The 12,624-nt window shown below is 35.8% G+C and overlaps 1 pseudogene; it reads right to left on the bottom strand.

Moving 5' to 3' along the window:
• Nucleotides 1-10,847: 10,847 nt before the first annotated feature.
• Nucleotides 10,848-11,756, bottom strand: LOC149163387 (serine/threonine-protein phosphatase 5 pseudogene; annotated as a pseudogene).
• Between the last annotated feature and the right edge of the window lie 868 nt (nt 11,757-12,624).

Below are 12,624 nucleotides of genomic sequence, written 5' to 3'. Positions count from 1 at the left end.
AGTTTCCACCATCCAGGCTGCGAGGAGTTTTGTATTCATTATCTAAGTAGACTAATCATAAACAGATGGCTGCGCCCATACTGTGTCTACAAAAGTCTATGATTATGATGTACTGCAAGATCATTCCTGTATCAGAGTAGTTAGTCTGTTAGTTAAAATTTTAATCTGAGTATGGGAATGCCTACCTCAGGGATGATATAATCTTATACATGTATTTTGTGTTGAAAATTGCAGGTTCTGACCAGGCTCTCCACGAGATAATCCTTGAAATGATAAAGCGCTTCACCCTTCCTAGATAATACAAAACCCTAATCTATTTCAGGCTTCGCACTTTAGGGGGCAATCTGTTACACTAAAAAATGTCACCATGACTATTTACAGTTAGGATGACTCTATCAACCATCATGCTACCCTCTTAGGCAAGTCTTATGCCTCTGCTCTCCATGTCAAACTCCAAAAAAGAGAGAAAGTCTTTCTAAATGTATTTATCTCTGGGGACGCAGGTTCTCTCAACCTTACCTGCGGGGACGCACCCAACGTTCACAAAAGCTACGTCCAAAGACGCTCTGTATGTAAAGGGACATGTGCGTCCCCCTGTAAAGGTTAGAATGCGCAAGTTTCATCTTTAAAAAGTTACTTGTGGTCATTTCTAGAGCATTCTAGAAGGTTGTTCGACGTGTATTGGGCGCCTCCAGATGGTTCATGCACTCCTATCAAAGAGGAACTTATCCCATCAATAAGGGAGCTATCCCACCCAAAGAGGGGATTATCCCATTGATGGTGGACCTGATTAACCTCCTCTTGAGTACTATAAATACAGGCATTGGGCCAGAAGGAGGGGAGGTTGAAGCTATACATTTTCTAAGGGTAAATGCTGCAGGAATTAGGACTCCCATTTAGAAGCTTGTGAGGAGAGATTGCCATCTTTGCTTGTTCTATTTGGAAGTGGGTGAGCTTTGTCAAAGTAGAGGAAGACTCTTGTGGACCCTGGAAGGAGCTTGCACAACACCAAGGCTCAGGTTGTAATGGTTCCTTTTGATTACCTTTAATGCAAATTGGTCCATTCTTCTCAATAACTTGTTGTTTATGGGTTATTTCATGTACTCCTTGGTCTATATGTTGAATATGCTTTGTTTTATGTTATAATCAGGTGCTATTTAATTGTTTGACTGTTGGTGATTGCAGGTTTTGGAGAAAAGGAGGAGCTCATCCAGATCAACAAAGCTTGGACTTCTACAACAGCGTTTGGATAAAGGTAAGAACGAAACACTTGATTTCTCATATCATAATGCATGTTTAGAGAAGGATAGCTCCAGTTTGTTTTGTTTGTCATTAGAATGTCTTAGACTTCTAGGAAGGTCGGTTGTGTCCGCACTCTTGACTGATTCCGTGTGACACCCTCCCATAATCCAAGGGATAAATGAGTGTCTCTCTCTTAGCTCCTCCAGAGAGGCAAGGAGCTTTAGTTTGTATTCTAGCAATTAAGGACCGTAAACATTTGCGGTCAAGTAACACTCTTTGTCCCCCAAAGGTTGTATTACCATTGAAAGGTGATTTCTGGATGCTTCTGCATCTATGATCTCAAATTTTTGTGGATTCCATATGGTGAGAATTCCTTCCACTGTATTATTTTCTTTGACTTCAAGGTACTCATAGTTGTTGAGCTATTTGTTGTGAAGTTCTCTGATCTTTTCTACTGAGAATTTTGTTTCCTGTATAAACACCATGTCTGGTTTTTCTTCTTTTATTCTATTACTGAGATTTCTTTGCTTTCTTTTGCTGCCTAGCCCCCTAATGTTCCAGGTTGTGAGCTTCATAATGATGTGTTTGTGAAAGAGTAACTGGTAAGATCTTTCATCTTACCTGAATTAATCAGGAGTTTCCCACATTTTGACAGGAGATCATTCTGCCTCCTTCTTCCTCTTTTCTTGCCTGGGTTTTTGATGGAGTATCCTAATATACTTTCCATTTGTTTGACCCCTTTATTCTCCTGATTGTCATAGTTCCTTTTGACTCCTGCAGCCTTTTTTTGAGACCTTCGAAGGAATAATTGTTGCACTCTGTCAAACTCCTCTTGTGGCAGAGAGTCAATCCCTTTGCTGGTTCCTTATTCTAGAAACTTTCTAGTTCAAGGTTCTCCCTATCAAGAATCTCTTGGAGGTCTTGATCCTCCATTCCTCCTTCGCTTGGGATCATCTCCTGGTCCCTTCCAAGTCCTATAGTGCTTAGTGGGTCCTCCTTTAGTTCATTATCTGCCTGTATGATGTCCATGCTGTCCTCTTTTTCTCTCTTTGTTGGGATGTTCTCCAAGTCCTTACTCTTTCCATTTTCTTCCCCCTCTTCTTCTAAAATCTCAAAACTGTTGTGACTTGGTGGTTTGTTCTCACTAGGTTTCTTTTGGTGCTTTTTCCCCCCTCCTTTCCCCCTGCCTGCCACTTTGGTGTAACCTTCAGGGTCTTTTCCGATGTTGCTTTTCAAATTGTCCTCTCTTTTGTTGAGTGGGCATTCTCTGAAGAGGTGCCCATGTTCATGACATTTGCGGCATCTGAATGGGATGTGTTCATAGTCGACTGTCTGTACCCATTCCTTGTCATATACTTCTAGGATGACTTCATCTAGGAGTGCTCCTGATAATTCCATTTCTACACATATGTGGGCAAAGGATGCGTATTTACCTCGTAGAGTCGCCTCTGATATCTTTAAAAAATGTCCTAATTTATTACCTATAGCTTTTAAAGATTCCAGCAACTAGTAATCTAAAGGTAAGGAATGTAATATAATCCATATCAAGACCGATGTGAACGTTTCTCACTTCGAAACAAAGTTCATCATCCAAGGTTGCATGTAGAGGCCTGCAGCAACATAGAAGTATGGTCCTCCTTTGAAAATTTTGTCTTTATCCTCCAGGTTCGTGAAAACCACGGTAAAAAAACCCTTGGACCCAAGATGTATAGTTATTTCTCCTTTTGGTTTCCAGGTGTTTCTTATCCAAGTATATAGTGCTTTCTCCGTGGGCCAAATACCCATAAACTTGCATATGACCGCATAGGTTGCCATGTGATCTATGTGCACTTGCAGAGCAGGATCATTTATGACCACCCATGGTTTAATATTAGACTTGGGCTTGCAGGGTCCCATTTTAGCTCTACCCTCTATTGTTTGACCATTGTCTCTAGCTTTCGTTTCCTTTCGAACCTCCTTATGGGTCCCTTCCTTTTCATGGAGTTTGCTACCTTCCAGATTTTTGGTACCAGTTGTTTTTGTCTCATTCTTCGTTGAATTTTGGAGCTTGTTCCAACTTAATTCTCTGCCCCTGTTTGAAACCATGTACTGTAGGAGGGAGTGGAGCTCCCTCCTCCCTACCCCTCCATAGTTACCAGCTCGCTTCTATCGCCCCTAGTTCCAAACCCTAGTTGCTTCAGAGCCTCCCCCCTTTTTCAAAAAAAAACTCACATATCTATTCAAAACATATATATATATATATATATATATATATATATATATATATATATATATATATATATATATATAGAGAGAGAGAGAGAGAGAGAGAGAGAGAGAGAGAGAGAGAGAGAGAGAGAGAGAGAGAGAGAGAGAGATAACACATAAATATATATTAAAGTGTATAGATGTTAATATAAACATTATTAGTTAATCATATTTCTTAATTTTTGGTGATGGCATTCAACAATACAATATTTTAGTAGTTGTGTTATTTTTGTGATGAAATATTTGTTTTTATTTTTTTTAGTTTAATTAAGCTACATTTAAGCTAAGCAATAAGTACTAGCTACTATGTAGCTCTTGTTTTTAATATCATGTTGCATAACAAAATAGTACATTCACATATAAATTTACCATTTGCATTTGACAATTAACTTCCAAGTAAACTGTAATATTATCATGCCATTGTTTCTGCCCCAATTTAATGTTAATGTTGATGGGAAGCTGATATGGCTTGGAAGCTACAAGCTATAGTCTACACAACACAAAGAGGAAGACAGAAATTATCAAGTGTAAATTGTAACTAAGGATGGTATAAAGTAATAAACTAATTATCAATGAATTGTAGAGTAGTTGGTTTGATTAAGGTCTAGTCTCCACTAAATTAATTATGTAATTTTTTCTCTTTAAAAAAGTAGATATTATATTCAAAAGAAAAAAGAAAATTCAAAACTCTTATAAGTATGTTGTTTATTGTTCCACAAGTTTTCAAATTTAATGTCTAAACACTCCAAAGAAAAAACCTATTTCTTTCTTAAATCACAACATGAATTTGATTTTAAACAATACTACCAATAATCCATAACACTAAAGGACATGATTATTAGCATAAGGTATAATGACCATAATACTATAAGCCTATTTAATTCATATAACCCTTAAAAATATGATAATTAATAGAAGGCATAATTACTAGATTCTTCTTTGAGAGTGGCAGAGTTTCTTCAAATAACCCAAGTCTTTTAGAAGACGGCATACTATTTCATCTTCCTTTAGTTCCTTCCAATAAATTTAACAAAAAAACTTTGATTACAAGTCCCTAGTTGCTCCCCCTGCATAGATTGAGAGCTAGGTTTCTTAAAATATTACATTCTACTTCCAATATTACTATTTTCTTCTTCAATTCTACTAGACACTCCATATTTTCCATTATCTCAAAAGTGACTTGTCTCTCTATCTCATGAAATTTTTAAGTGATAGTGAAAATTAATGTTTTGTTGCAATTGGTATCCTCTTTATGCATTTCTTGGAGTTCTCTAAGATCCATCAGGCACATACTCTAACCTATGTCTCTTGGATATGCCATCTTGCTATAATATGTCTCTTGCATCACACTTCGTATTCCCTAAATGAGCCTGTGTAACTTGACTTCAAAAGTAGAGGATGCTTCCAAAGAGGAAAATTAAAGGTAATTTCAAAATGAAAGGTCCAGGAAAATACCAATTCTATGATATAAAAACAAGCAATGACCTAAGAGCAAAAAGGTCCCTATGCTTGGATTAATCTCCAAGGAGGAGGTTCCTTGAGAACTTACAACAAACCAATAGCAAACCAAACAAAAACCAAAATAAATCAACATAGGTTCTTATTAGGCTTACCCCAAATACATCTTGAGCAACAAAACCATAAGATCACCTTGAACAAAAAGAAAAGCAACATCCTTTACAAAATCATTTGTAGTCACAGCTCCATACATGTGAAATAGGGACTTATGTCCCTTCTCATTACTATCATAAGGCTTTGTGTGGAGCTACAGGTTGTGATCCATGTGACATATTGATTTCTTGATGTGTCCTTGTACCCATATTTAATTAGGGGATAACATGTTGAGTAAAGGTGTCATTAATCATAAACACCCCCTCTTTTAATATTGATCATTTTTTTCCCATCGATATGCTTCACAATTGTTCTCCTGCATAACATGATAGTATGATATTTTGTTCAAGGTGGTCTCATTTTGTTTGATTGGTGCCTTAATTGATGCTAAGGGGTTGTCAACTAATAATGAGCTATAAACAACATGATTTATGGTTATCTTGGAGTGTCTTATCACAACCAATGATCAAGCATTTGAGCCTTTAGTTATTTCCAATTATTGTTTCTTGATTGCTGGATACAATAAAAATTCCCCAAGTGAAAAACATATTAGTTTTTCCTTTAGGTTCATGATGACCACCCATGCTTGTCACCTTATGCAACTAAAAAACAAGCATTCAAACATAACCCTCTCCATTATTTTGAAAACTCATTAATGTATTATATTCAAAAAATGAGCTCCTTAACTTGTAAAATCACAAAATAAATTACTAATAGAAAGGTGATCACTTATGTACTTTGTATGACCATCTTTTCTTATTGGTGTATTAGCAACATGTATGTAAGGGTATTCTAAGTCTTGGTTCCTAAATTATAGTGTATTTAAATAACACATAAAAAGAAAAAAAATAATTATCAGATTTCATTAATGTATTTTTTGTTAAACTAAAAACCATCTTCTTTTTATATAATATAAAAGATATTATACTTATTCCTAGTCATGACTTACCATTGAGGAAATAAAGATCACAACCAATGAAAAATATTGTTAACAATTAGCTTCATTCATTCTAACATCCCTACAATCAGGATCATATAAAGACATAACTATGTCTATTAGTAGCATATAAAATAACATACAAAAAAATGAAAAATGAAAGACAGATAATGATTTGTAAATTGTTATGGATATTTCATTGGAACAGTCCATCACAACATATTTCCTTTCAATGTTAGATTATTTAATTAATCAGAAATGCAAAAAATAAAGGACAAAAAAAATACTCACACACCATCTACAAAGAAACTCAAGATTTACCCTGGGAAACCCATTATGGGAGAAAACCTTGCTAGAAGGAGAGGTCTCTCTATTCTCTATTCTCTAGTATAGAAATATGGACATAGATTTACTTGTCATAGGTAGGTAGTTGAGAATTGTCCCATGAAATATCTTATAATGATAGCATACAACCTTCCTCCTTGCATCAAAATTTCTCTAAGGGCATTCCAGTTTGCATCTACCTATATTTCGAAAGGCTTTTGGAAGTTTGGTAATGCAAGAACCAATGCTTAACTAATATTTATTTTCAACTCATTAAAAGAATTCTATTGATTCTTCCTCCACTATAAATTCTTACATCTCATTGTTATGGCATGGAGTGGTGCAACTACTAGTGAAAATGAAGCTATGTACTTTTGCAAGTATTATGTTGCCCCAAAAAAGTTCCTAACTTCAATAACACTTTTAGGAATTGACCTTTTTATGATGACCTCCTTTTTTTTGTGAGATCTATCTTGAGCTCTCCTTCATTGATCACGTGTCCCAAACACACCAGATCCTGTTGAGAAAAATCGCATTTATTGAGGTTATCTAGCAGCTAGTATTTTTTTAGTCTCTGACATTTGTGTGAGATGTGACACGTGTTACCCACAAGTAGGATTGTAAACTAATATATATTCTAAATGGATTAATAATAAATGAATCTAGGTATGGGTTTAATGCGTCATTCATCATAATCATAGATGTATTTGGTGTTCTACATTAACCAAAATGAATAACCATTCACACCAACCTTGTCTTGTCTTGAAGGTGATATCCTAGGTGTACCTAGTGGTATCTTAATTTGAGATCCAACTTTGTGAAGTATTTTGCATGCTAAAATTGGTCTAAAAAAACATTAATTTTGGGTGGAGGATAATAATTTCTGAGTGTGATCTTGTTTAATTCTCTATTGTTGGTACACATTCACCAAATCACATCCTTGTTTGGTACAATTATGATAGGTGACCCCCAATATGATGTGTTGGGTTGCATCACATCTTTCTCTAGCATTTATTACAATTGTTTTTTCACTTCATTTTCTTCTAGAATGGATTATCTATACAACCCATATTCAATAATGGGGGGTCCAGAAACAACTATATTTTGTGCTCCATTTCCCTCTTGGGTGGTAGTCCTTTAGGCTCCTAGAACACTCATTTATATTCTTGTAGAGACTCCTCAAAATGTTTATGCTCTTTAGTATGCCCCTCCAAGGATGGATTTATTCTTATTAATTCATGATCAAATTGTTTTTCTATTAAGAAAATTAAAACATATTTCTTAATGGAACTAATCAACCTCTTGGCTTGGTTGGCACTTAGTAGTAAGACATTTAACTTTAGTTTATGTGTGTTGATGATGTAGGATTTCCCATCCTTGATTAGGCGGTACTAATTGGCTCTTTGCATGAAGATTGCATCCTTCATATATAATTCAAGGCTTCCAAATACTACTCCACATACATCAATTGATACCACATCCAATTCCACTTCATCAGTGAAATCAACATTTATAGAAAATTCAATCTTACATTATTTTGTTACCTTCATTTATGCATCCTTTCTTACCCATCTCAATGATTATGGACTATGATAATCACAAACATCCAATCCAAGCTTGCTAAGTAGATCTACTACTATGAGATTATCCTATGAATCAGAGTTAAATAGAGCATCTACCTTAGTATTCTTGGCATGGATCTTGATGCAAAAGTATTTGGTCATATCATTTATTTTAGTGATGAAGGCTACTCAAATCCATATCCTTCTACACTAGTGTGTAGAAAATTTTCTCATCCACATCAAAGCTGGTTTTGACTTGATTTCTCAAATCTATGGCTAGAAGATTCTTTTTCTTTGCATCATTCTTGCAGTTTTTTAGGTTCATCTTTGGATGTAGATTCCATCACTTTTCCTCATAGTGACCATTAATAATGGATTGGCTAAAATGGACATTGGGATCATATACTTTTTTGGTATGAAATATTCCATTCAAATATAAATGGAATATATATACTTTGAACAACCTGTATACCCAATCAAAGTGCTAAAATATGATAGTATGGTTATTTATGAAACAAAGATAAATCCATTTCATTTTTCCTAATGGATTCAACAATAGCTAAACTTATTTTTAGACCTACCATAAACTTATCATGATTTATAATTATAGCACCAATAAATTTAAGAACCAAAATTAACATGTAACAAATAAACATGACACTACTAGTTGTACAAGACAATCAAACCTACACGATCAAAGTTTCATAGTGTTGATTTTAACTATAATAATTCTATTATTATTATTATAACATAGCATGTTGGTGTCTACATTGAATATAATATTTCCCTCCTTACTCATGTATACAACCTTAAACATGTATTGCTCACAACTTTGTCTTAATAAAGGGTTGATTAAATCATCATAAAATCCAATGAACTCTCATTGGGAAGGTACACCACTACCAAAATCTCTAATTCAAAATAAATGGATGAATATATGATATTGGTTTCAAACTTAGATTTATGTAAGAGATATCAAGTGCAATATTTCCCAAACATGGCATTTTTGGTTGTCAAATTCAATCATTATTCTTATTTTATTAGATTGAAATAGCATTCATTATGAATAGGAATAAAATTTGTGGCTATTAAATAAGCTCCATGACCCTTTACCTTGGAATCATGTTGGATATTACAACAATATTGCATCTACCTTATCAAATTCTCCTAGTGTTGATTTTGATTAGTGATGCCACCTTATGGCAACTCAACACTCAATCAAACGCCCTCTACCATTCTGTAATTCTATTCACACCAGAACTACTAAACAACACTACCATCCTTACACATTCACGCAGCAGGTTCCACAACTTTTTTCTCCTCTACAAGACACCCTAAGTGTATTGGTCAATTTCGTTTCATCATTGTCCGACCAATTCTAGATGGGCTCGCTTAGTTATTCAACACCTCCTAAGAAATCTCGCTCTGAGTTTGTCCGTGGCCGTTTTGGCTCAAATTTGGGTCAACTTACAACAAATTTTCCCAAATTGCACACAAGCTAGGTAAATCTGGCATAAATACTCTGTCAACTCAAAAGGTCGGATTACTTTCTACGCATTTATAGTATAATACGTGCATCATTTATTTGTTTTTGATGAGATCAGATACCTCAAGGCCATTTTCGTTTTTCCCCCTTTGAGGCAGGGTCTCCAGATCTTCTGTGTAGACCCCTAATCAATAGAAGTATAGTTTCATTTACGCCCAGATGGTGACTTATGTGAACTGGAAATTAACCGACACCACGCCAAGACTTTCCCATGGCGATTCCAGTGGCATTTACAACTTATGACTGACTCTGGTTTTAACTTATGACGAGTTCCTCTGACACAACATACGAAACTTGATTCCTATCAACGACATCAACAACTTATCACTAACGCTGAATTTAATCTATGATAGGTTCATCCAATACAACATACAAAACTTGTTTTATATCAATCACAACGATTTCTATGCCAGAAAGGTCTTCAAACCCTTCTACAGGAACCTCGTAATTCCTATGCCATTAACTACCAGGAAAAACTCATTCAGCAACTACAATTCATGCATTCAAACATTACCATTTCGTATTACAACAAAATTTCACATATTCATTAATCATTTATCAATAATCACATAAATCAGACAGAAATTTCTGAACAGACACTTACACACTTGTCCAATTGACCATGGGGAGATCAAGTCACAGAAACACAGAACTATTACAGGTTTATTATGCTGAATCTTTATTAGCATATTATTGTTACCTCAACGGCCTGATCATATAGGGATGAGAGTGCTCTGCCCTGGCCCTCTCTATCTGTCAGACCTCCCCTCACTCGATCTATCTCTCCCCTGCTGCCTCCACCCTTTTTTTCCCCAGAAAGAAGTTATACATAAGTCATAGCTAACTACTTCTTCCCGCACATGAAAGAATTAGTTATACAGTTATAACTCAATCTTTATCTTCATTTAACTAAACTAGACCACTTTTAACTACTTGCCCTTATTGAAATTAACACAAATTTAACAACTAAGTCTTCCTCAAGTCTTGCATTAGCCACAACATGTGACCACTCCATCACATTGCTGGCCAAGTCCAGATGCTCCTGCATCAAACTCTCATGCTTGAAAACATTCATGATCTTCTGATCATGTGCTTTCAAAAAGGAACAAAAAGAAAAAATTCCTCCTGGATCCCAAACTTTGTCCTGGAGTTGTCCATATGCTCTGCTCCTTCGCTTAGGCTGCATGTCAGCTGCTTCCTGCTTCTTCTTCCTTCTCTGGTCACAATAGTTTGGAGCTAAAAAAACCATAATAATTTTGTCATCGTGTTCAATTTCATAATCTTCCTCTTTAATTTCATGAGACATGACCACTTGCGCAAGATTGTTTTCTTGGAAAAATCTTTTGGTCACATCTTCTCCAAAAGACAAACCCACATTTCATTTGTTGGGTACACTCCCTTTATGGGGCTGTGGATCACTCCAAAGTATTTCACACATCAGATCCTCTTCAGGTGGCTCTCGGAATCGAACAATTTCTTTGATATCACCCAGTCTTATACCATCAATGCTAAAAAGACTACCATGAACAACAAAAATATTGTCATTGAGGATATGAGCCAAAAGAAAGCAACAAAACACTTCAGCGAAAAGCTCAACCGTGCTTTCACTGTATTTGGACTTGACTTCACCCTCAAAACTATAAATCTGGTTCTTACTCTTTCTTTCTTGATTTCCTCTTGGAAGACAGAGTTCAGTTGGACACATACACTTGAATACAAATAGCACAAATATGACTTCAACTGAAAATGATCCTTGAACAACAAAATCATCATTAAAAAGATAAAGATTGTCCTCTGAAGGAAGCCTACTAATCTCAAAGATGTTAAAAAGGTCATAATACTGACCATGGATGTCATCACAAACAATGAATTGCTTTCCATTCGGAATATCGATGTCAACCAGCGATGGCATCGCCTCCAGCAAATCCTTTACTTGCAATAATATTTGAAATGCACACCTTCTGTGTATATTTTTCTGATTCTTGAAGTCATCCATCACTTTCTTTTTAAATTCCAATGTTACATTTTCTCCTTCTATTCTATGTTGTCGCTCTACCTTTATTGAATGAAAATCAATGGGATCAACAAAAGAATGATTCACAAGATCATTCACTGAGATGGCCTCAATAAATCTAACCTTTTTTACTGTTGTTTCGGTCTCTTCAAGCTTTTTGGTGGCATCAGGATCATTTGGACAAATTATTTTAACCTGCTGAAAATCTTTCAGTGCTTGACTGATCACCTTTTCTGATGCTGCCAGCCTTTGCCTTCTGGTCTGCTTCAACATCAATTTCTTTATGTTCTAAATCTCTATTTCCAGTCGATCTTCCTGCTGGTCTTCTTCATTAATTCTCCCTTCCTGCTTTAACTTGTTGCTGCTGTCCAACTGCATCTTCCTCTGTTTCACACATCCACACTGTGTGTCTCCTTTCAACAGCATTTCAACTTACTATTCTGGATTTTTTTCTTTCATCAACACTTCAGGGTGTTTATTTAACTCCTTCAAAGAGTTTTCAAGTTTTTCCCCTGCATCATCTATTTTAATAATGCTTCCTTGCCCTGGTTCACAGTTGTGAACTTCTTCCTCTGCTTCTGCTTCCTTTACTGCAGACCTCTTGCAGTCTTCATCAAGTACTGGTGCTTTTAACCATTTCTCCAGTAACTCTAGCTCCTTCTCCCATACATTAGCTTCTTGATGAGAGCTGCTTTCTTTTCCTCCTTGAACTTGTTGTTGACTACTTGTCATTGTCAGCTCTTTTTCCTTTTCTTCACCTTTTTCTAGGTGAATTTCTGCTTCATGTCGTCTTTCTTGAGGTACGTTTTCCAGGTTGATCAACTCAACATCTCCCATGGTTGACTCAATCATGCCTATCATCATGACAGCATGATGGTTTTTTACTATGTTTTCAGAAATCATGGTCTCTTCTTCATGAACTTCTTAGAAAATCTTCATTGGTTGTCCTTTTTCACCTTTATATGTTGCTTCCACTAATATTTTTGAGCTCTCACCTTCTACACAGTTTTCTCTTCCAGGAATGTCAGCTACATTCCGTGTGGGTGACACTGAATCGCTTGAAAACAATGTTGAGGAGCCATTTAGTGGAGAGGAACAATAGCTAGGACCACATGCTTCCTGCCAAGTAATGTCTCCACCA

The sequence above is a fragment of the Pinus tabuliformis genome, chromosome 5_1, assembly GCF_031772625.1.
Source record: "Pinus tabuliformis cultivar Carrire ecotype Pingquan chromosome 5_1, CPIR1, whole genome shotgun sequence".
NCBI lineage: Eukaryota > Viridiplantae > Streptophyta > Pinopsida > Pinales > Pinaceae > Pinus > Pinus tabuliformis.
The sequence above is the reverse complement of the archived record's forward strand: the minus strand, read 5'-3'. Positions and strand labels throughout refer to the sequence as shown.